This window comes from Polypterus senegalus, chromosome 1, assembly GCF_016835505.1.
Source record: "Polypterus senegalus isolate Bchr_013 chromosome 1, ASM1683550v1, whole genome shotgun sequence".
Lineage (NCBI taxonomy): Eukaryota > Metazoa > Chordata > Cladistia > Polypteriformes > Polypteridae > Polypterus > Polypterus senegalus.
In genome coordinates, this window is record NC_053154.1 from 181,544,917 (window position 1) to 181,570,837 (window position 25,921).

The 25,921-nt window shown below is 38.1% G+C and overlaps 1 long non-coding RNA gene across 1 annotated transcript in view; it reads left to right on the forward strand.

Annotated features, from left to right (window-relative positions):
• The window catches only part of LOC120535911, a 33,910-nt gene extending 8,259 nt beyond the window's left edge, over nt 1-25,651 (forward strand). The window contains exon 2 of the long non-coding RNA XR_005634990.1: nt 22,002-25,651. This is a non-coding gene — a long non-coding RNA (uncharacterized LOC120535911). The remainder of the gene's footprint in view (nt 1-22,001) is intronic.
• Nucleotides 25,652-25,921: the final 270 nt, after the last annotated feature.

Below are 25,921 nucleotides of genomic sequence, written 5' to 3' on the forward strand. Positions count from 1 at the left end.
CTAAAGAAGACTGCAATCACTATGATTTCTTTAACTGAAGTCTGACAATAGCTACTTTAAAGGAATTCAGGACAATGATATACAGATTAATTTACTAAGGAAAAAGACAAAGGTTACTTTTATACTGAAAAAAAAACCAGAAGTGTCATAGTGTTTTGACTTTGTAGCATTTACTAAGTGTGTAACCAGAAAGTAAAAAAAAAGGTTACATATGGAAGGAGAGACGGAGGACACAATATCAAAGAAACTAAATGAGACAAGAAGAATAGTTGTGAAAAAAGCAGCCATTATAGAAGATGAAGCACAAAATTGAAACATTTGTCAGTCAGTTAGTCCTGTAGAAAATGAGCTTGGCTTCTTTTGTTTTTATTTTAAAGTTACCTTTGAAACCCAGAGATAGAACAACAACAGATGGATCAGTGTGGCTGTGATCAAGGGATCTGAAATGATCTCTAATTGGCTTTTGAAAGATCTTTCATCTTAATGATTTTAAACATGCTCCCTAAAACAATTGGCAAACTATCTCCTTGTTTTAACTATGTGGAAAGCTTGACACTTTCTATGAGAAATTCAGTAAACTAAGATTTTTTGACTAGCAGGAGGCCCATTGTTTAATATTAAAATTTCAATTAAAATGTGTGAGGAGGATATCTGTGTTTAGTAAAATGAGCTGTGGACAAAAAACCTGAGTAAGTTAGATGGTCAGCAGGACATCTAGTGTGGAATAGAAAAAAGGGCTCTCATAGAAGAATCCATGTTTAAATATCGGAAATAATATTTAATGTGATTGAGACTGAGATATCATTAATTTGTTCATTGCATTTGTTTTTGTTTGCATGTGCTATTTCAATAGCGTTGATTTATATTTTTATTGCTATTTAAATTATATTATTGCATAGCCATTTTGTGTATTTGTTTTTCATGGGTGCTGACATTTTATGGGTCTGATTGCTATGGTTACTAGGCATATGACACTGGCATCGTGGTAACCGTGATATATAAGGCGGTAGCTCATATTAATCAAAAGGTTAATAAGACCACTTATTCTGAAAACTTCCAGTTATTAAAATTAAAACATTCAGGGAAATCTTTTAATTAAGACTTTTGTTTTTGACTTTGAATTCTGGTTAGCGTCTTGGTTTTAATGATTTTACAGTTTCACAACAAACCTCTAATTGTTTTCAGATTATTCTGTCATTAAGTTAAACTCCTATATTTTTTTCATTTGGATTACTCTATCAGTCCAAAATCAACATCACTGTCAGAGTGGAAAGGGAGGATGAGCAGAATTAGTGTTCCTCTCTGTGTAAATGTTGCTAAATCTACCCCTGACTTGTTTTAGGGCACTGTCCACAATTTGAGAAGGGTATCCTTTGACTACTCAGAAACTACTCAGTCTGAGTGTTTCATTATGAAAGTCATATATGTCACTGCAGAAGCGGTTAGAGTCTCTGAGGTTTTAAGATGCTGTAGAGCAGGTAACCATTTGAATCAGTTGGCTTGTTGGCTTGTACAAAGATTTCAAGCCCCAGATAGAAGTTGATAGAAAAATGGATGTTAATAAATTGTAGAGCTGTAAGATGGATAGAAACTGGCAAAATCATGAATTTCTGATGCTTGCTTCAGGAGCATTAGGGAAAGCCAGCACAAACAGAATCAGAATCAAATCATATGTAAAGGTCAGTTACATCGGTCAGGTAGAAAGAAGTGAAATCCTATTCACTTAGATTCACTAAAATAACAACCAGTTGAGATTTCAAAGTCCCTAAATTTCTACTCTCTACCACATTCCTTGGTAATTTATTTATTTATTTGTTATTATTTTCAAACCTGCTTAGTCCTGAACAGGGTCACGGGGGTCTTCTGGAGCCTATCTCAGCTAGCAAAGGGAGCAAGCCTGGAAGAAACCCTGGACAGGGCACCAGTCCATTGCAGGGCACATACATGTAAAGACATGCCAACCACACACTAGGGCCAATTTAGGATTGCTGATTCACCTATCCTGCATGCCTTTGGACTGTGGAAGGAGACCAGAGCACCCGGAAGAAACTGATGTTGACATGGGGTGAGCATGCAAACTCCACTCAGAGAGGACCCGGGATGTGGATCCTAGTCTCTTTACTGTGGAACAGTAGCGCTACCACTGTGCCACCATGTTGCCTATTTCTGTGTTTTTTTTTTTGTAAAAACAATTTCTAACATTTCTCTATTATTGTATACAGTATAGCCATTCTCAACTATTCGTTATTCTTATTATATCAATAACATCAAGGTAAAAATTTTAATGTATTAACAGTTTACTAGAACTTTCAAAGTTATCTTGTATATTTTTATTTATACTACTGTCCCTTTATGTGAAGTTTTAACTATGGCATGTCCTAAATTCCCTAGTTTAAACAGTTTTCAACCAACCTACTCATATTCATCCCAAACACATTAGTGTCCCTTTTGTTCATATGTAACTTTTCACATCAGAACAGGTCCCATCTTTTGCAGAAGCGGACCCTATGTCCCATAAACATATGCATCTCTATCTACACAAAGATTTGAACCATGCATTAAGCCTTCTAATTTTGGTCTCACCTGGAATAACATGTGGCAGAACTTCAGAGAAAATCAGCTTATCATTTCTTTACCTCAGCTTGGCACCTAAATCTTTAAATTGGAATTGCAGAACTGACAGCCTGCTCTTATGTATGGCATTTTTTGTAACTTGGGCAATGACAATGAAAACTGGATACACCCCTGCTCCATCCAAGAGTCTATATCCACCATTCCAGGTAGGTCTCCTATATGTGCACGTAGAAGGCAACACACCTTATGAAACTCTTTGTTTTTGGAGCAAGCCTGTGTCTTTATTCCCTTAATGACTGAGTTCCCAACTATAACTATTTCTTTCCTTCTTGGGACTGGTTTAGAGGTGACCCACTGGAGCTCCTTTTCCCCACCTATCACCTAAGAGTTATCAAAGTAACCGATCAACTCTGCAAGGTCCTGAAAACAGCTGAAAACTTCATAATCTAGATCTGATGCTCCTCGACAACATGAACCTCTTGCCTTGAGCTTATGTCTAACTGTGATCCTCCTTTTGAATCTTTAATCTCCTCACACCACTCTGGGGGTGCAACTATCTCCCTAAAGGACACTTGGGCAAGATCTGACATTCTTTACTTTCAAGCAGGCCAACCACCTACTGCTCAACTTCAGTGACCCTATAGAGTTGAGGTGCAGGATCAGCTGGCATCTCACAAAGATGTAGGCCACTTGGGATCTAACCTCACTAAGGCTAGCTTCCATAATGTCTCACGTCAATACTATAGCAGCTGAAATGCCCATATTTTTAAATGCTGTTTACCCCTGCTTTTCTCCTAATACCAATGCTTGTCGGCTTGCATGTGATCATGTACCAGAGTTATTAACTAGTATTCTTTTATTTTCCTCCTTACTCATTCATTGACTCACTATTAACATATATAAAGCCGGCTTATTACTTACAAGTCTGCTGTTGAGCTGTGCTATTATGCTGCTGACGAAATGTGCATACACACACTTTACTCACAATTTGGGCTGATGACAAAACTTAAAAAAAAAAAAATAAAACACTTAAAGTAGAGGAAAAAGCTGTAAAAAGAACTGTAAATAAAGTTTTTAGAAACAAAAGCTACTATAAGAGCCATTTTTTACTTAGGTTATATTAAATTGATAGTATTGTTGCTTAGTTAGGTTGTGTTAAATTGATAGTATTGTTGCTTAGTTAGGTTGTGTTAAATTGATAGAAATATTTTCTTAAGTAATGTTAAAAATGTTCACCTATATATTAGTGCATGGTCTATGGGAGGTTCTATTGTCACCCCCACAAGCTAAATTGAAAATGAATTATTCTAATTATTTCTTGTCCTTCTGACTACAGACTAGTTCAGTTTATGATCTACCTTGCAGTTGGTAAAGCATGGAGGGCAAACAGTGCATACGTACTGAATGTACTAAGTGAGAAATAACACAACATTTAAGTAAAAAAAAAAAATAGCTGAAGTTTAAGACAAGATAGATAAGATGGTAGAAAAAAACTTGCATCATTTTGCCTAGTCAGTTAGCATTAGGAGGAAAATTGTTTTTGCTAAGTAAAAAAAGATGGAGTAGATACATAGTAACTGCCTGCTATATGTATGGGTCTATGAGGCGGGGAGATAGGCTACTGTACTGGAGAGTTAATTTATTGATGATGCACAGTGATGGTTGTACAACAACCATACTGCCATTTATTTTTGAATTCAGAGTAACTTTAATATCTGACCATTGTCCTGACTTATCCACTGACTTACAGGATATTGTCAAAATATAGTCTGTCATTTCTATTTGTCAGGGGCTAAGGCAGAGCCTGGAAGAGATTCAGAACCATGTGTATCATACAGTGGGTATGGAAAGTATTCAGACCCCCTTCAATTTTTCACTCTGTTATATTGCAGCCATTTGCTAAAATCATTTAAATTAATTTTTTCCCTCATTAATGTACACACAGCACCCCATATTGACAGACAAAAAAAGAATTTTTGAAATTGTTGCAGATTTATTAAAAAAGAAAAACTGAAATATCACATGGTCCTAAGTATTCAGACCCTTTGCTCAGTATTTAGTAGAAGCACCCTTTTGAGCTAATACAGCCATGAGTCTTCTTGGGAAAGATGCAACAAGTTTTTCACACCTGGATTTGGGGATCCTCTGCCATTCCTCCTTGCAGATCCTCTCCTGTTCTGTTAGGTTGGATGGTAAACGTTGGTGGACAGCCATTTTTAGGTCTCTCCAGAGATGCTCAATTGGGTTTAAGTCAGGGCTCTGGCTGGGCCATTCAAGAACAGTCACAGAGTTGTTGTGAAGCCACTCCTTCGTCATTTTAGCTGTGTGCTTAGGGTCATTGTCTTGTTGGAAGGTAAACCTTCAGCCCAGTCTGAGGTCCTTAGCACTCTGGAGAAGGTTTTTGTCCAGGATATCCCTGTACTTGGCCGCATACATCTTTCCCTCGATTGCAACCAGTCGTCCTGTCCCTGCAGCTGAAAAACACCCCCACAGCATGATGCTGCCACCGCCATGCTTCACTGTGGGGACTATATTGGACAAGTGATGAGCAGTGCCTGGTTGTCTCCACACATACCGCTTAGAATTAAGGCCAAAACGTTCTCTCTTGGAGTTTGCTAAAAGACACCTGAAGGACTCTGAGATGGTGAGAAATAGGATCTGGTCTGATAAGACCAAGATAGAACTTTTTGGCCTTAATTCTAAGCGTCTTTCCCAAGAAGACTCATGGCTGTATTAGCTCAAAAGGGTGCTTCTACTAAATATTGAGCAAAGGGTCTGAATACTTAGGACCATGTGATAATTCAGTTTTTCTTTTTTAATAAATCTGCAACAATTTCAAAAATTCTTTTTTTTTGTCTGTCAATATGGGGTGCTGTGTGTACATTAATGAGGAAAAAAGTTAATTTAAATTATTTTAGCAAATGGCTGCAATATAACAAAGAGTGAAAAATTGAAGGGGGTCTGAATACTTTCCGTACCCACTGTATGGAACCAGAGGGGTGAGAGGTAATACTGCTATATTACATCTCCTACCAGGGATTGTTATTATCATGCCAGTGCTTTTGGTGGACACCTTGGGCATACAAAGACCATTTGAAGGTGAATGTATGGTAGCAAAACCAATTTTGAAACTGGAACAGAAAGCAATTTTTGAGAGGCCTCAACATGGGAGCTTTGAATATAAGTCAGGTAAGACTAAATATCAGATACTGAACTATTTTATTTTTTACTATCACTGAGCTTAGAAGGTATGGGGAATAATGAACTAGATAGTATGATCATTAGGGAGCGATTTAGAGCAGACCCCAGAATACACCAGCACAGTCCAGATAAATAGTGAAAAGACAATTTTATTAACAAAAATAATGATAAAAGGGAGGGTACAAAGGAAGGAGGATATACAATACTTAAAAGAGAAAAGAAGCAATAAAGTCTTAAGTCCCTCTAGGCCTTACTACACTTTCCAAAACTCTTTACCAAAAATATACAATTATTGCTCACCTTCCGACCTCCCATTCATGTTCTTCCACAAATAACAGTTGCCCTGTTCCTCCTTGCCAGTCAAGTCCTTGCCTCACCTACTCTCCCGACATAAAGCTTGTCTGACTGAAGAGGTGGACTCCCTTAAAAGGTTAATCTCTGAAGTACTAGTGCACAATTTGACTCTGGTGGGAAGCACCTGTCTTTCCATGGATACTATGGCAAACATTGCATTTCCCAGTAGACTCTGTGGGAACCTTAAGTATAGCATCAGAACACTACTGGGACCTTCTTGTGTACTTGGGAGAATATAGCGTCTTTGGAGCTAGTCAGCATGGTCTCCCAAACAAGGACGAGAATCCTTAAATTAACCCCATTCTGCCTGCTTCACTTTACAGCAGTTTTATTTTTATATTTTTCCTTCCATTTATTGTTAAGTGTATTTATAGTAAAAGTACTCAAACGAAATAAAAAAAAATAGTACACACACTTATTTAGTAATGTGTTATGTCAAAATTAATAAAATAAAAACACACATACAGGTATGTTTGCTTAATGTGTTTTTTGTATATATATATATATATATATATATATATATATATATATATATATATATATATATATAGTTCAATACGATGTTAAACTGGCAGGAAGAGGAGAAGACTGGAGCTGACAAACCCTTTCTCAGAGAAGAACTTACAATGCTAGTAAGAAAATGCTTTTTTTTACAAATGTGGTCAATTATCAATGGGGGCAATGTACAGTGTGCAGAGTTCCCTGGAAGCATAGTAAATAATGGTACTAGCAAACAGAGAGAGTTGTAGCCTGGGTGAGAGCATGCAATATTCCTCTAGAACAGGTTTTCATTCTAACCCTTTTTTTTAACAGTGCCCTGTTTGTGCTGCTAATTAACTTCTTGTGAATTAATTTTAATTGAATTGCTTTTTTATGATTTGTTCCCCTGAATTTCTTTGATCATTCCTCTGAATTGCTTCATTTCTTTCCTTAAATGGCACCAGAGCAGAAATGAAATGAGAAGTGAGGGACCCAACAGTAGACCAACTAAGTCAGGGCCTCAAATTCCAATCACTTTCACTCCAATCAGCTGCTTAATGAGGTGCCAATTCTTGTTGTTAATTAGACCCATTGTTTAATTCTGTGGCTTGTTGCTGCTCTCATGGTGCATTAGCAGACATTTCTGAAATTGTCGATTTTCTCTTTCTAAGAGCACTGTTAAAATGTTTTGGGTACCTGAGCAGACCAACATTCCTGAGACCTTCATTGTTCTTTATTTTCAGATATTGTATGATGGACACCAGTTCTTTTGGCTCATTTTGTACCTCATTATTGTTTGGCTGTTAATTAAGGAAAAAGAAACAATTAAGGTGTCTAAGTCTTCAGCAGCAAGTCAAATCAAATTAATTCAAAAGAAGTTAATTAGCAGCAAAAGCAGGACACTCATTAAGAAAAGAGTTAGAATGAAAACCTGCAGCCACAGTGGTTCTCCAGGACCGGAGTTGGCAACCCCTGCCCTAGAACATTAGAGAGCAAGTGGCCCAACAGGCATCAAATCCAACAGATGTGAGGATTTGTCATTTGAGTGTACCAATAAATGATGGCCATTGCTAATTTCCAGATTTTCATCAATACCACCTTTGAGGGTGCTGGATACAATGAACTCATGATAAGTGTAGTGTGATTTCCCTTTGTGCTCTCAAGAAACCCATCACTCAGTAATTGATTCTTCAGTGATTCTTGAATCCTATCTTGGTCCAGCAGGGTCTGAGCAAAGGCTTTCAGTTCAGTGGCTGAGTCACTGACATATGCAGCTGAATGTTTTAACTAATTATGTATGAGGCAGAATTGCTTTCATTAAATTTTTCATTGTGTTTCTAATTTTCTTCATCATTTACTTTGTCCTCTTATTGTCTCTCTACTCTCATTATTGTCAGTTGTTTTTTTTATTTCATTCATATTTTCTGCTTCTAAACTGTACTCTCTGGCTGCTCCTTAAGATGTGCTCTTAGTCGATTATTTGGCCATTCCTTCATGTATTTATTCTTAATTTCAGAATGTAAAATACATCTTCCTGATATCAAGACATCTTGCAAATGTCCCTAACTTGCTTCTGGTTATTTATTGTGGTTTACTTTAAAGTATATATTTCTTATTTTCTCATAACTACAAGTTCAAGTCTCTCTCTTATGAAAAAAAAAGTCTTGGAAGGAGACAAGAAATGATTTTCTCAGAGAGACACTTTCACATCCCGCAAGACTCTTTGTACCAAGAGATTTAACCACGCCTGGGGTTGGAAATAAAACAAAGAGTAGATGGCAAAGTAGAACATCGTAAAGAATTCAAAAGCATATTTTAAGTTGCAGACTTGTAGATTGTCTAATTTATGTTGCCATCTGGGAAAACAAAGTAGTGTTTCTTTCCAATGAAGAGGCGTATCCGTGAGAATTAAAAGATTTGTTGTTTTAAAACATTCCAAAAACGTTGGCGTGATGACATGCAGAGCAGGTTACAGATAATTTAAGTACGAAAGTTCGAAAGTCTCAAAAAAAAGGGTAGCAAAGATCGCATTAGCGCAAACAAATGGAAATTATTACTCGGTGAAATAACGGAACAGCAAAAAGAGACTGAATATATTGTTCGGATTTAAACTTTAAGTCAGAGACTCATAGATCGTCTAATTCGTGTTGCCATAAGGGAAAAAAGTAGCGTTTCTTCCCAATCAAGATGCGTATCCGTGAGAATTAAAAGATTTGTTGTTTGGTGAAAGTGAAATCTCGCAAGAAAAATCATTTCTCATTTGTGTGAATGCTATTGTCAGACACATTTCTTGTTCTTGAAAGAAAGGATGTTCTCTCAAAGAGCAGTTATACGTTGCGTTGTCAGAATGTAATTCCAAACACAGAATCAAAATCATAATATTGATGAAAATGTAGAAGCGAAAAGAGATTGAATATATGGGCATAGGTGATATGACAGGAGTGCGCTATCACACGGCACAGTAGCAGCAGTACCCCAGCAGCTGATCGAGCAAAGACAAGGTAAAAAAAAAAACTATTTGTTTCCCACTGTATCACCCTTTAAGAGGGGGTTTTGGAAGAGCAACCACATCTCCTGGGGGTGCGTTCAGCCTCCCTCTTCACAACGCAAACGCCAGAGACGCGAAGTGGCTGGTGCATAGCGCAGGCAGGAGGGTGGGTGGAAAGGTTGGCGAGCGAAGCAAGCATGGGGCAAAGCCTCCTGCTTATTCTATATTTAAATCAAGTTTCATTTTCCATATTTTGTACAGATTCAAATGTCACCAGAAGATATCTATATGACGAATTAGCTATCACCAAAGTGTCAGCTAAACTAATTCATTAAGCCACATCCATAAATGTTATAATTAGTTTTGCAGCATAATTATTGAAATTATGTGAGCAAATTAAAATGAGCAGTAAATTACCGCTCTTTTTTTAATTCAGAAAAGGATTCTCTCACTGTAACCTGCTTCTTGTGTTTCAATCAATTCAGCCCTACTATCTACTAAGAAGACTACTATACACTGTGAGATTAAAGCAGATTTTAGTTCACCCCATACAGGTCTCATTAGACAGAATTGCACTGACCTTCTCTTGCTTACACATAATCAGCCTTTTAATGTATCACCATTAATAGGGGATGCAGTTACTTACCACACAAGCATATGTTACAGGTTCCAGCATGACACCCTGCAAATAGACTGTATATGCCTATAATAAAGTTGAAATAAATAGGGAAAATAAACAACAGGAAAGCAGTTGTGATGTTCATCTCTGACTTGTCTTCAGCAACAGTTTTTTAATTTACTTATATGCTTGCAATTCTTATTTATAAACAGTCATGCTCATACTGTAAGTTTACATAACCTGGCAAAATTTAGGAAATAATGTTAATAATGTTTGGAAAATATAAGTAACCATGCAGAAAGCTTTCCTTTTAATTAGGGAGTGTGCTCAGATGAGGCAATTTATTATAACATTATTGTGTGTGCCCTTTTTAAATCAAAATGATAACTGAAATCACCTAAATGGGCTTGATCAAAGTTTACATACCTTTGAATGTTGGGTCTGATAATATACACACAAGTTGACACACACAGTTTCCAATTAAGGGTAACTGAGGGAGAGTGTCAACATCTGTAACCTCATGGATTGTAATCAGTGTCTGTGTTTAAACTGTCAATTTAAATTCGTGCATGGTTGCACTGACTGCTGTCATAAAACCTGTGGGAAAAGGTTGTTGATTTGCATAAATCAGTAAAAGAATGTTGAAATATCTCCAGAGATCTGAAAATACCTATGAGTAGTGTTCAAACTACAAAGGGTTCTGTTGTTATCAGGGCATGGTCAGGTAGAAAAACCAAGACTCATCCACAGCTGCCAGGATCATTTTTTGAGCTGACTAGAAAAACCAACAAGCCACTTCAACTGGCAAGTGGTGTTGCTGTTTCAAGATGCACAATAAGAAGGTACTTGAACAAAAATGGGCTCCACGGTCAAGATTGCAAAAAAAAAGCCTTTACTGTGCCAACACCACAAAACTACCCACTTAAACTATTTGAAACAGTATCTAGACAAGCCTCAAACTTTCTGTAACTTTACAGTGATGGGACCAAAATTGAACTTTATGGTCACAACCATAAATGCTATGATTGGAGAGGATGCAACAAGGACAATGACAAAAAGTGCACCATCCCTACTGTGAAACATGGAGGTAGATCTCTGATGTTCTTGGGGTGTGTGAGCTACAGCAGCATAAGTAACTTAGTGAAAATTCATGGCAATAAATGCAGAATGTTAGTGGTAGATATTGGAAGACAACTTGCAGTAATCAGTCTGGAAGCTACACATGGTATGCACTTGGATCTTTCAGCATGACAATGATCCCAAAACACAAGGCCAAGTTTGCCCTTGGCTACAGCAGAGAAACGTTAAAGTGCTAGAGTGGCCATCACAGTCTCCTGACCTCAATTTCATTGAGCCACTTTGGGGAGATCTCAAACATGCAGTTCATGTATTACAACCAAGGAATTAACAGGACCTGGAAGCTTTTTGCCAAAAAGAATGGGCAGCTGTACCACCTGAGAAAATCAAAGGCCATCGACCACAACTATCACAAAAACTGAATGCCATCGTTGATGCTAAAAGGGAGCAATAAACAGTATTAAGAACTAAGAGTATGCAAACATTTGAACAGGGATCATCTAATTTTTTTCCTTATTACAATGTTTTGTTTAATGGTTGTGCTATTCTGTAATGCCTTATAGTTTAATTTGGATTCCATTCAAAGTAAATGAAATGTCTTTTGCCTGATCAGTAATCTTTTCTTTAAATTATGGTACACATCTTACAAATTCTGCCAGGGTATGTAAACTTATGAGCACAACTGTACATACACTGTATATGGTGTACTTTACTTATTCACATAAATTACATTACATAAATGTATAAAATCTATTTATACAATAACAGGCTCCAAATGTTCATTTATATACCTGTATATAGATTGATATACATTGCTATATAGTGAGATTTTTGAGCTCTTTTGAGACCCTCCCCAATGGTGCTGCATGGCGGAACGTGGTTGACGTGACTGTACAACATCATCAACAACAACAACAACAACATTTATTTATATAGCACATTTTCATACAAACAGTAGCTCAAAGTGCTTTACATAATAAAGAATAGAAAAATAAAAGACACAATAAGAAAACAAAATAAGTCAACATTAATTAACATAAAATAAGAGTAAGGTCCAATGGCCAGGGGGGACAGAAAAAACAAAAAAAAACTCCAGACAGCTGGAGAAAAAAATAAAATCCGTAGCGATTCCAGACCATGAGACCGCCCAGTCCCCTCTGTATAAGGTTGCTTGTCCAACACAGAGGCAACCACAGGTTTGCAGCATCCCTGCATAACACATTTGTCGCTCCGTGGTTAATGTGAGGAACATTCTAACCTGGCCACTGACTTGGCTCTGTCACTGCTTGTTTGTTGTGTCTGTGTGCATTGAAGTGGTAGCTACAATTTGAATAAATACTCTGACTGTTCCTGTTTTAAGTTGAGTAAAGTTGGTTTTCCTCAAGCTTTTGGATTCAGTGTCTTCTCTCAGGTGCAAGACACTGACTTATGTGTCAAGTTGTACCAGAAGTAGGGATTCACCAATGACCGTCAACAGGCACACAATGCTCTGTTCCTACCAGAGCTGGATGAGACTCCTGCAGATGCCCCTGCCCATGCCCATCCCAGAGATTTGCTGGTGAAGCTGGCTCCCCGGGATGACCCAGAGTGTCCTATTCTGTGTTGAACACACTGCAGCACTGATGTGCTGGGACAAGAGAAGCTGGGCAGCTATTTTGGCCCCCTTTTTGTCCTACAGATTATGCAAAACCTTCCCTCAGAAAGGCTTGATATTTATGACTTTCTGAAGCAACAGATCCTGCTCTGTACGGCTATGAGCCCCTTGGTCAAGGGACATCAGTTTTATCTGTGGTATCTGGATTGCCACATCCGAAGACAGATCCAGGACTTAGTGGACCTCATTCAAAGGCACCTTTGAGCTCATTGTGGAAAAGCTCGCTATTCATGCAGTCTTGTCAGGGATATATGAAGAATTTTGTGATGAGAGGCTCCAGAACAATGTCTATTCATTGTTACACCTGACCCACAGACTCAAGGCTGCAGAAAAGCTATGGATTGCAGCCTTTGCCCCCACCTCATCCTCATCTTTCCTCAGAGAAACGTTTGGGGCCACTCCCCGCCTCGTTTTCTTCTGCTCAGGCCCAGGCTCCTAGAGTCATTGACGCCACTGTTGGAACTGCACGAACCAAAGCTACAGGTAGAAGGCACTATTATAGGAACTCCACAGCTGAAATCAAATGCCAGTGCTTTTGCTGTAATCAACTGGGGTATCAGGCTTGGGAGTGCCACCCCCTGCTTGCACAAACCATAGATTTTGGTCTTACCCAGGTATGCAGGTCACAGGTTTGCCCTAGGGTGTTGAAGAAAGACAATTTTAAAATTAATTTTAAGTTGGCTGGACGTGAAATCCCAGACCTGTTGGACTCTGGTGGTGACTTCTGCGTAGTTCGCCATGACTTGCTCTGGCTAATTCCCTACACAAAAACAAACCAGGTGAACATTTGCTGCATTTATGGGGACGTTGAAGAATATGAGACTATTTTACTCCTGAAATTTAAAGAAAGGAACTTTAAAGTTTGGACTGCCTTATCAGATACTTCACTCTTGTCTCTTTTAATAGGAAAGAGGAATGCCCTCGTTACATGTGTTTTAGTCACTTGCAGGGCACCTCTTTCTGTAGCAGAAAATGAAGGGATCACTGCTGACAAAGTTAGTCAAGAGACCAGCTTAGAAATTGAACCTGATTTGTCCAGTGAGATAAGTGACAACCCCTCACCTCAAAGTCCACGTACATTGGAGGGCTCTTTGCATTATGTGCTCACACCTTCATCCTCCACAAGCTAGACAGCAGCTATGGGCCCCAGGGAAACTATGGCTGGAGAAGAGCAGGCTGTGTGTCGGCCTCTCGGGGATTGACACTCTAACAAAGTTTGCATGGCTGCAACTGGCCGACAGCAGCTTAGACTTTGCATTCAAACAATCACATGTTACAAATGATGCTTACTGCATAGAACTCCACACATTTTAATTGAGGATATTTTCTTATATTGGGTGATTTCTGATTGCATAGGAGAGGGACTGATTGAACAGCTGGTAGTTCTGAGCAGGTATAGAGAGATAGTTTTAAAAATTAGTTACACCCACATCTTGGAGGGTCATTTCGGCATGGAGAATACAAGGGATCGCATTTCAAAATACTTTTATTGGCTGAATATAGGCTGGGATATGGAGCAGCTTTGTAGAGCCTGCCCCAACTGTCAAGTTGTTTCTGCCCATACACCGCTTGGAGTCTCCTTTCCCTAATGCCAATTTTGGATTTGGTTGGGTTAGATATTGTTGGCCAAATTCCCAAGAGTAGGAACAGTTATCAGTACATGCTTGTTTTGGTTGATTATACAATGAGGTACCCTGATATGGCCACTCTGCAGAAGGCCAATGCCCAAGTTGATGCTAATGCTCTGTCTGAAATATTCACACAAATTGGCATTCCTTGCAAGATTTTAACTGACCAGGTACTCCCTTCACTTCTGACATCATGAAGCAGCTGTGTGAGAACCTTGCAATTAAACAATTGAGCACCACTGTTTATCATCTGCAGACGAAATTCCTGATAGAACATTTAACAAAATTAAAAAAGGTGATTCGGCCGGGGTCCAGTGACGACCGGACCTCCTGGGACACCATGTTGCATTTCTTCTTGTTTGTGGTTCGGGAGTCCCACCAAACATCCACCAGCTTGTGTCAATTTGCTGTTATTTGGCTGCCGAACACAAAGGAGGAATGGATGGGGGTTCACAATGTAACTCACAGGGTGAGATTTGTCAGTTGGGTTGTTTTGCTCCAAGAACAGATTTCTAAATTGTTATCTGTTGCAGCAGAGTATCAGCAGTGTAAACAAGAGCTGCAAAAACATAATTATGACAAGAAAATCAAACTTTATGAATTCAAAAAAGGTGATCGGGTACTGGTTTTGATCCTGTCTGAACCACATCAATTTCAGGCAAAGTGACTGAGTCCAGCAGTAGTGGAAGAACATATGTCTCCTGTAAATTATAAGGTCAGGATTCCCATCTCACGAAAGCCTTTACAAATCTTGCACATGAATCTTTTGAAGAAGTTGCACAAGCCCCATGGGGTATTGGTCACGTTAGCGACAGACTCCCAGACAGCCTCTCAGAAAGACATTGCTATTGATGATAATTTGACGGACACCCAGAAGGCTGAGTTGCTGTCACTGATCAGAAGGAACTTTGATGTTTTTTTGGCCATGCCCCGTCAATGGAAATTGCGGAACTCAACATTAAAATGGAACCCAGCGTTAAAATTCAAATGCACCCGAATTGTCATCCAGAAGCAATGAGGAAGGTTGATATGTGAGGAGGTGAAACAGATGCTTGAACTTGGTGTGAAAGTAAAATTGATTGGTGAAGCCCAATTGTTCTAGCTCCAATTTCAGACTGCTCAGTTCAGTTCTCTATAGATTTTAGACGAAAGAATAAGATCTCCAAGTTTGATATCAACATGATGCTGCGTATTGATTACTTGTTAGAGAAACTTGGACAGGCCTCACATATTTCCATCCTGGAATGGAGGGGTACTGGCAGGTGCCCCTAGCGGAGTCCAGTTGCGAGAAGACCGCATTCATCATTCCGGATGGGTTCAAATTCCCCAGGATTCCTTTTGGTATCCATGGTGTACTATTTACTTTTCAGCAGATGATGGATTAGATTCTGAGACCCATCTCATATCACGATTAGCGTATCTCGATGATGTGGTCATTTTTAGTAAAGATTGGAGGTCGCATCTTAACTGCCTGCAAGTGTCGCTTGACATCTGTGTTGACAGCTAACCCTATCAAGTGTAAATTGGGTATGCCAGAAACGCATTACTTGGGGAACTCTAGGGAAACAATTTGATTCAACCTCAGTTGGACATGGTGGATGAGGTGCTTGTGTCCATAAAAGCAGAAGCAGGTTTGAGCTTTTCTCTGTGTCTCTGGGTTGATTAAGACGATTCATTCTGAATTTTGTGCAAAGAGCTGCTTCTCTCACTGACCTGACAAAGGACAAAAAAACTATGCCATTGTCTGAACTGATGTTTGTGAGAGGGCCTTCTCTGACTTAAAGGCCGCTTGTCATGATTCCCAGTTCTACATATCGCTTACTTTTCTAAGGAGTTCATTCTACAGAAGAATGCAAGTGCTTTTGGTTTTGGGGTGGTGCTCTTTTAGTGTTTTGATAGGAAGGACATCCCATCAAATTTCTGAGCAGGAAATTACTCCCAGGGACCACAATTACTCAGTTATTAAGAAATAATACTTGGCTATTAAGTGAGCAGTGGAGACCCTCCGTTACTATTTATGGAATCAGTGGTTTACCCTGGTAACTGACCGCACTACACTCCGGTGGCTCTACAGACAGAAGGATACAAATGCCTGACTCACTTAATGGTTTATTAGCTTGCAGCCATTTGTTTTTGATATTTTTCACTGCCCTGGTATCTGACTGAGCCTGGCTTAGGTGATTGCTTTGTCCACACTGGCAGACACTGAGGGGGTTTGGGGGAGATTTCAAGCTCTTTTGAGACCCCCCCAATGGTACTGCACATCGAAACACAGTTGACACTTCTGTTGAGGGTTGCAACTGCAGGTTCGTGGAGCCTCCAAGGCAACTGTAAGTTGCAGCCATGTAACAAATCTGTCACTCAATGGTTGATGCAGGAACATTCTAACCCGGGCACTGACCTGGCTCCTTCACTGCTTATTTGCTGTATTTGTGTGCATTGAAGTAGTAGATTCTATTTGAATAAGTAGCCTTACTGTTCCCATTTTGACTGGAATAAAGTTGGTTTTCTTGAAGCCTTTGGACTCAAGTGTCTTGTCTCGGGTGCAAGGCAGTGACTCATGCATCATACATATACTGTGTGTATATATATATATATATATATATATATATATATATATATATATATATATATATATATACATACTAGCAAAATGCCCGCGCTTTGTAGCGGAGAAGTAGTGTGTTAAAGAAGTAATGAAAAGAAAAGGAAACATTTTGAAAATAACGTAACATGATTGTCAATGTAATTGTTTTGTCACTGTTAATGAGTGTTGCTGTCATATATATGTATATATATATATATATATATGTATATATATATATATATATATATATATATATATATATATATATATATATATATATATATATATATATACACATACATACAGTCTTTGGGGTGCGAGAATCCATGAAGGAAGAAAAATGAAAAACATTATTTGTACAAAATCTTAATTTATTTATCCATTCCTAAATAATTAAATGGGCAGGCTATTTCGTATCAGTGCAATATGCTGCTTGTTTAAACGGATGACTCCTGCTCTTACGTGCAAGTCTTCGTGGATATTATGAACTATCGTTTCTGTTCAAGTTCTATTTAAATTTTAAATAGAAGGAATTTTTATTTAGTCGACAGAATATTATTCCGGAATAAATCAACTCAAACCTTAAATAACTTATATTTTGCTCTCCATAAAAATATATCCTGTCTAAATTATACAAGTTAGAAATAAAGTAAACGTTAAAAGAACAAAGATTCAAATTTCTTTACTCTTATGTAATTTTACATAAAAAATAAACTTAAATTTGAAATATCCCAAAAGATTTTGCTCTCCATAAAAATATATCCTGTCAAAATTATACAAATTCAAATATGAACATGCTGCATAACAAAACCTGGAAATATAAATAAAATTTGTTCTTTTCAATAACAAATCAAATCATTCAGTTGTCTTTGCTCTTATGTCATGTTATTAGAGCTGGACACCTGGTATCTTTTTTTGGCAACAAGTTCGTTTATGTTTGGTGTGAGGTTCTGTGTTGTGGAGATTGTCCGGATGGACAGCAGGTGCTCATCAGTGAGGCGACTCCTGTGTGCTGTTTTGTTAGTTGTCATCACTGAAAAGAGCTTCTCACACAGATATGTGGTACCAAACATGCACAAGGTTCGAGCCGCATGTAGACGAAGCTGGAGCATTTCTGCGGGAATGGAGTGAATAAACTGTGCGGGCCCTGCAGTATCGTACTTTGCCTTCAGTGTGCTATTACACTGCAGCTCAATGACCTCCATCTGAATCTGCACAGGTGCACTGGGTTGCGAAACAACTCAAAATTCTTTTTTTGTTCTTCAAAGTCACCAAAGTGCCATGCGAAATCAGTGCGCAGTGCGCTCAGTTTATCAGCAAAGTGCGTATTTGAGAACACCATTGTGCCGACTTGGTTCAACATTACTTGGCAACAGGGAAAGTGGGGCAAGTTGCACTGGTGCATTTGTGTCTCCCATAAAAGCAGCTTCACTTGAAATTACTTTGTGATTTTGCACGGGTAAAAACGTCTGCTGGATTTAGGGTTGCCATCCGTCCTTTAAAATACGGAATCGTCCCGTATTTGAGAAAATTGAAATTAAATTGAAATTGCGCGTCCCGTTTTGAATCAATACAGGACGGGTTTTGTTCCGTATTTTTTTTATCATTTTTTTAAAGCAGCGTCTCATGCAAATCATCCCACACGCATTTTATGAAGATGCCTCCTTTCCTACTTTTGATTGGGTAATACTTGATGTCATCGTTAGTTTGATTGGTCTTTTTAACTGTCCAGTGAGGAAGGCGGGTCTTTTATGTAGAGTCTGCAAAGTGTGCGTCCCTTATTTTTTTGCTGGATTCTTCTTTAACTCTTCTGCTTTCTATATCTTCTGCATTGCATTCAGGTCTTTCAAGTTATCGTGATGTTTTGTCTCATAGTGCCGTCTTAGATTAAATTCTGTAATTACAGCCGCATTAGCTCCACAAATGAGACACACGTGTTTACCGGCAATGTCAGTAAACATATACTCAGCCTCCCATCAGTTTTTAAGGGCTCTATTTTCAGAATCAACTTTTCTTTTCGGCATCGTGTGAGCTAGCTTCACAATAACTTGCAGCATTATAAGCTAGACTTGATTAACGCGGTAAGTGTTCGGCAAGGCAGCTGAAGCGCTGCATTATGGGATCTGTAGTTTATTGTGTTACCAGCGCTTCATATCCCCGGGCCATTAATAACAATAATATACAACTCTCGTTTATATCCTGCGTCCTCTCATTTAAACTTGTATCCCGCATTACCCGTGGGCATGCACGCCAGCGGCAGCCTGTCTATGAACTTAATTTAAATTTTATGTTTACACTGTGCTTTGTTTCCGAAGTAGCAGCACTCATGAATATGATTGTATATATGTCATTCGCTCGCTTCCTATTGTTTCACTGCCTTCTTAATTATATAATGCATGTTTTCTTCAGCGCGTTTTGGAGCTCTTCCTGGTTTTCTACGTACTGCGTTAAAAGTCAGTTCACGTGATTACGTGGGAGGCGTGATGATGTCACACGAAACTCCGCCCCCACGGCTTTCGCGCTCAACTCCATTACAGTAAATGGAGAAAAATCGCTTCCAGTTATAACCATTACACGTAGAATTTCTAAATGAAACCTGCCCAACTTTTGTAAGGAAGCTGTAAGGAATGAGCCTGTCAAATTTCAGCCTTCTACCTACACGGGAAGTTGGAGAATTAGTGATGAGTCAGTGAGTGAGTGAGTCAGTGAGTGAGTCAGTCAGTCAGTGAGGGCTTTGCCTTTTATTAGTATAGATTGTAAATGATGTAGAAGCACACAGCATAAAGGTTTGGGGTTTTCCGGCCCCGTATATTGTAGACACTCCACAATAAAATCAAAAGAAAGCAGGTCAAAATATAAACTAAAGAGTTCATATGCGCGACACCGAATCATGGCGTCGGCGGCTATTTTATGAGGGAGAAGCCGGAAGTGGAGGAATGCTGGGAAGGAACCGTGAGGGAGGATGGGATCGATGACGTCAGGAAAAGATGGAGGAGGAAGGAAGTAACGCACTGCGGGCAAACCCGGCTTATGGTGACAGAGCGTCATTTTTCCTGAAAGAAAGCAGAGGGAGAAAGTTAGTACCCCGCCATTCCCTGCCGGCGAATGTCTTCCCAGTTGTGTTATGATCCGTCCGCGGTCTGCTACTCGCGCGTGCGTGACAATATAACAATATATATATATATATATATATATATATATATATATATATATATATATATATATATATATATATATATATACACATATTATTAAGAAAACACACATTACCCATAACACTAATTTCTAAAACATGTAAACAAAACAATAATCAGTATACACATACAGTCAGTCAACTCTGCAAAAAAAAAAAGAGATAGTTCCTACTGGGAGTTTGCTAGGACTTACACCATTATAAAACAAAGTCAGGGCAAAAAAGACACTGCCATATTTTCCCCTCCCACCAGGCTATTATATCCAACTTTGAATCTGCACCTATTGCACCATTATAACCTTCATGATAACAAGCACCTTCTCTTCAGTTAAAATGCAATTACTGCAAACTTCTACCCACATCACAATATTTGCCATGCCATTAAATAAAAGTTTGTACTAGTCTTTATTTTTTTTACTAACCTGAACATGGGAAAAAGCATGTTTACAGTTGTGAGTATGTGAGGCCGGCAATTTGAGCTCTTAAGAAATTGTACCTAAGTGCAGTATGCCATTGTGACATTCTTTTGAGTTTATAAAGTTAATAAAGCTATTGAGTTCATAAAACTGCTGTAATAACCATAACATGCCTATCTTTTTCCATATGTACAACTGTAAACCAACTTTTTTCCACCCTGTATATATATATATATGTATATATATAAAAAGCCACAAAGCTACTTGTTGTCTCAGGAGGTATTACATTGTCATGCTGGATCCCAGTCTTTAAAATATTGCTGAAGAGAAAACAGAGACAAATGCCACAACTGTTTTCCTTTTGTTTATTTTCCCTATTTATTTCAGTTTATTATAGGCATATACAGTCTGTTTGAAGGGTTTCATGCTGGGACCTGTAGCATATGCACAATATTAGCAAGATATAGTGTATAAGTCATGAGATCCTTGGTTCTTTTTTTTTGGATGAAACAGGTTAAGAAAACTAATGGTTGACTAGTTACATTTGATTTAGACTGCTTTAAGCAGACAACTAAAGCATTATGCCAAAACAATTCAATTAACACAGTTTACTTAAACTTTCATAAAGTTTGATACAGTTCATCACAGAAAATCCATCCAAAATCCAGAAGTTATAACCTTCATTAATGAACTCTGAGATTGTATGATAAATTAATTAACGGCTGGAAACAAATGCAAGTATGAGGAATTGGCTGCAATGGAGTCCTGTGCAGATCTGTGGAAGAACTGTTCTTAATTATAATATTAAAATGGATTCAGGTACAGTGACATACTGTGTTACACCAAAATGAAAGTATGGTTAAGAACAAAAGGCAGCAAAACAATGTGAAGTACAATTTGAAAATGCTCTAGATTGAAATTTTGTAAAGACATTAAAGATTTACTTTGGCAAAACTTTATGTTCCTGCCAATGTTGAAATACAATTAAAAAGGATACATTACTAGATGATTTTGTAAAAACCATTCAGTAGAAAAGGTGCAATGCACTAATGAGACTCCTGGGTTTAATTTACACACCAATCACTTTTTGTGGAGTTTGATTTTCTCTTTTCGTTGTGTTCTGTTATTTCAGGCACTTTGATTTTTTTCATCATTCCAGTGCTAAGTGTGTTAGGCTAAGAGGTACCTTTAAAGTGTGGGTGCATGTCCTGCGATGGACTGCTGTCTTGTTTGGTATTGGTGTAGGTTGTGTACTCAAACCTGCTTTTGCTTCCAAATTGGGATTAGACTGATTGTGACCTTATCAAAACTGCACAAAGACAGTTTTAGAAGACAAAAAAAATCTTAATTTATTCAATTCACCTCAAATTGTAATTGTAGACAGTCCAATTCCAATGGCTCATTGCTTTTGTTTATAAGGCTACATACTATTGTTTTTAAGTGCCTTCTGTTTCAAATAATAAGGGGGACAGGAGAGTGAAAACATTTTAGTCCACATTGGCTCTACAGATGAAAATGCTGGGTTCCACATAAAATTATGCTACACAGGCACATCTTGCATCTTCTATGACCTGATTCCCCTGTGAACATTCTTGCTTGTTCACTCAGGGTTACACTACATTATTAGAATGAATCCATTCCGAATTTTAAGCATGTAACAGATAGCAGGGTAAGGAGTCAATATGTAAATACTGGCATGTGGATTATGACATTTTTCTACTTTCTTTAAGGTGTTTTTCTCATCTGCTGCTGGAAGGAATGAAGCAGTAAACAGAGGAAAGACGTCTCCTACACAAAACCTGTCTCACATACGGAATTTGTGTGATTGGGGCAATTAACAATAAGTTGCTATTTTGTCTAACCAAGGAGACAGGATCAAACATCTCTGAGCAAGACCACACTGCAATGGAGTCTCGATCAAGGCACAGTGGCTCAAAAATGGAGGGCAAAGCAACAGGAAAGGCAGAGAAAACATCTGGAAGTAGTGTGGAAAAGAAAGAGACTAAATCTGGTGAACTCACCCCTCAGCCACGAAAACAAGTCAGTGAGACACCATCTGAGCCATTAAAAGCTGGCAATACGGCTGCAGGAGATAATACTGGAAAGCAGGTGCCACCAGTGACAGAGGTCAATGAGGATGGAAGTGCAGAGGATAACAAACAGGCTGCTGGGCAGAATGGGGATAATCAGGCAGGTGAAGGCAATGATACCTCTGAGCGCCTGAAGCCTTTTCTCATTGGCGGTGCTGCCATTGTTGCTGTTGCTGTGGTCATTGCCATGGTATTGCTTGCACGCAAGAAATGAAGAGCTTCCTTGGGCTTATGTAAATATAGTAGTAATGTATAGAACTAGAGGGGCACCGAAACACATGCACAAATACAGGTAGAGATTGGCCAAAACAAATGGGCACTTAGGAAAGGAAGGGGCTACATGGATAGAAAAAGAAACCTTTCAGTCTTCATTTGTAGTACTTCACTGTTCACTTAAAGTACCAAAGATTCAAAATTAAACCTGATTCAACTAATATTTCCTCAGTTTCTAAATTTGAATCCACAACCTTGCAGATACCTGTACAATTAAATCATTGTCTGAAAATACTTTCATCATTGGTCAATCCTGTGTACGGCAATGCATGTTGGCACCTTTAGTTTGACATGAAGGATTTAGTTGGGCCACAATGTAACAGCCCCAAAGGATAACTTGCCTCCATTTTCTTGGTAGCCTGTTAAGCAGGCGGGTGGGATAAACCTGTTGAGGCTTTTAATGTCACCTCAGAGGTCTTCCTGTCTGAGCAAGCAGAAAACAAAAAGTCTGAAAAAAGTTAGATTTCATTCCCTCTCCACTGCACGGTTTAAAATCTGTATTTGGTTTGGAAACGTAATTAATAATTATTTTTCTCATAAATGGAAAAAACGTGATAACCTGGACCATCACAAAAATATTCTATGAAGAAAATACTCTGGAGTGTAGGATCAATAATTAGAACAAGTGGTACATATTGTTTTAACATAAATTCTACTTATGCCACTCAATATAAACAGTACTGTTATCTTTTGTAGACTTTTTTGAACGTAATATGGAGCAATAGCTATCCAGAAAACTGAATAGGTCTCTCTTAGACTTCATTTGTTTCATTTTAATCTTATTTAGAGTCTTGCAATAAAGTACCCCCTTTTTGCAGCCTGAAAAAAGGGGCAAAAGTTATTCCCAGTTTGAAAAAAGAAAATAAGTTAACGGAGGCAAACTTTCTATGAATGATGACAGTCAAAATGCTTCATCTCTACCATTTTTGTTTATCAGTGTGGGAATAATCTTCAACCTCTCAATTAAGCAAGCACTACCTTTGCGAAAATTAATTGAAGTAGTAACAAACATCTTCATGTGTGGGGTATGTAAAAGAAAATAATATTTTTGGTGTTTATTTGATAATACTGTGAATTCCCTGTTGTCCATGTGCCTTCACTAGTGACCACTAAACTAAACGGGTTAAATGGTGAAGCAAAGCCATCTCCTCTGATAGTATAAATATATGATACAGTAAAAGCAAACTAAATATGGTCAAATATCCACATGAAATTGTTAAAAATATATCCAAATAGACTTGACAAAATGGAGGGATGGCTCACAATGATAGGGTTAAATACTTTGGGTAAAACATGTTGCATTTTACGGAGTGTATATATACTGTCTGCTCAGTCAGGTACCAAAGTAAAACCTGCACTGTGGGCCATTCCAGCTTTGAAAAGTACACTGATCACACTCTGGTGTCTGTGTACATACTTGTGTGTGTTCATGTGTCCAGGCCCCACTGACATTTTCACCCCCTCTTGTGTAACTCATGAAGCAGTAAGAGCACGAGGGCATAACTTTGAATGTGTGTCCCTGTGGCTTAGCTTCTTTTCAAAGTCACTGTCCAAGCGAATGTCTTGTGTTCATTCTGGCACTCTGCATGGTTTGATCCCTTGGCCTGTTTTTCATTATGCTTAGTAATAAGAATATACTCTTACTGCTCCTCCTCTAATACTACTACTAGTGATGATAATGAGACTAAAGTTCAAGTTTTACCTTAATTTTGTTTTTAAACCAGAGCGTATAAATGCAATAATGCAGGTAGGATAAAACCTTAGATGGGAAATACTAGTGATATTATATATTATAGTTGTGTAGTTCACACCACAGCCCCTTGACTGCTCTTTCAAACTAATAAAAAATGGTATTAACCAATCCCAGCCCTTTGTCTCTGTACTCTGATTAGTCACAGTGTGTATTAGCTTCATATCCACTAACTGGCACAAAGAAACTTGACTGTCTGCATGGAAAGCATACTGGCGGTAACCCTTGCTTTGTAAATAGATTTGATTCTGATTGCTATATTAGAAAAGTGTCTTCAGTGTCATTTCTTCTGCTTCAATTTCTTTTATCCATAAGGTAGCACTTAACAAACATGGGACAAATCCATCTTTTAAGTAAGCAAATATTTGTCTTCTTATTCCATTGAAAATGAATTCCAGCCTTAGAATCAGAGTCTGAGCTTTGCCAATATCTGCTGATTCTGAAGACCCATTCTGTCTTGGAGGGATTTGGGAGTCCTGGTCTTTTTGAATGCAGGCTTATGATTAATATTATGACTTTTCTGGATCAGCTTGAAGAAATGGTGCACACAAGCTTAAAACAGCCTTTAAAGTTTGTGACTGGAACAATAAAAATAAGTTGAAATTGTGCTCTTTTAGAAACTAGCCAGTGCCGAGATGGAGCGATAATAAGGAACATGGTCTTGAAATATATGAAACAATGACAACTTTAGCTCTTTCAGTCATCAACACTGTTTAGATTTATTTTCAATGAAAGCATCACTGAATGAGCTTGGTGTGTCAATTATTACATGAGAGCCCATCACAATAGTTAGTAACTTTGGGTCATATAAGAGAGGATTTCATTCTTCATTGTACACTAAATGGGTTTTAGCCCTTTCTTCTGGAAAACCTTGTTATTCCTTTCTTTTCTAGAACAATGGATTCTGCCAACAACTTTGTAATTCTTAATATTTTTGTCTTTAAGAATTTCCTTTTCATTATTTTTTTTCTTTACTACTTGTACATTAAGATATTCTCATCCCAATCAGGTTTGGTTTTCTGCTCATGTGGCCCTGAACTGGACCACATTGTATGATAACTATAGATAGAGGCATGGATTTGTCTATTCATCAGAATTCTCAGTAACGACATTGCCAACATTCCTTGATTTCTTGTAATAAAATCTTTTTTTATTTAACAGATAGTCTTGGTACTACAGTAGTCCCTGATCCATTTCATGTACCTGATGGAACAATCTACTATGGCCATCTACTTACTACCTTTAAGTTCAAACTATCTTATTCAATCTCTATTCACCTACCCTTATAAAATTTGAAATAGTGATTTGAAAAGCCCCAAACTACTACTAGTACTATCTATGCTTAGTACCTTAATCCATACTTGTATTCTCTTTGTGAAGAAGTACTTTGCATTTCTATACCTTTTTATAGTCTTCTAATTCTGCTTTTTATGTTAGCATGAAATTGACCTTTTAATCAAATTACATTTGTGTGTGGCACTCCTTTTCTTGTATGCTAGTCCATTACAGAGTAAATTTGTATTCACACTGTAACAGT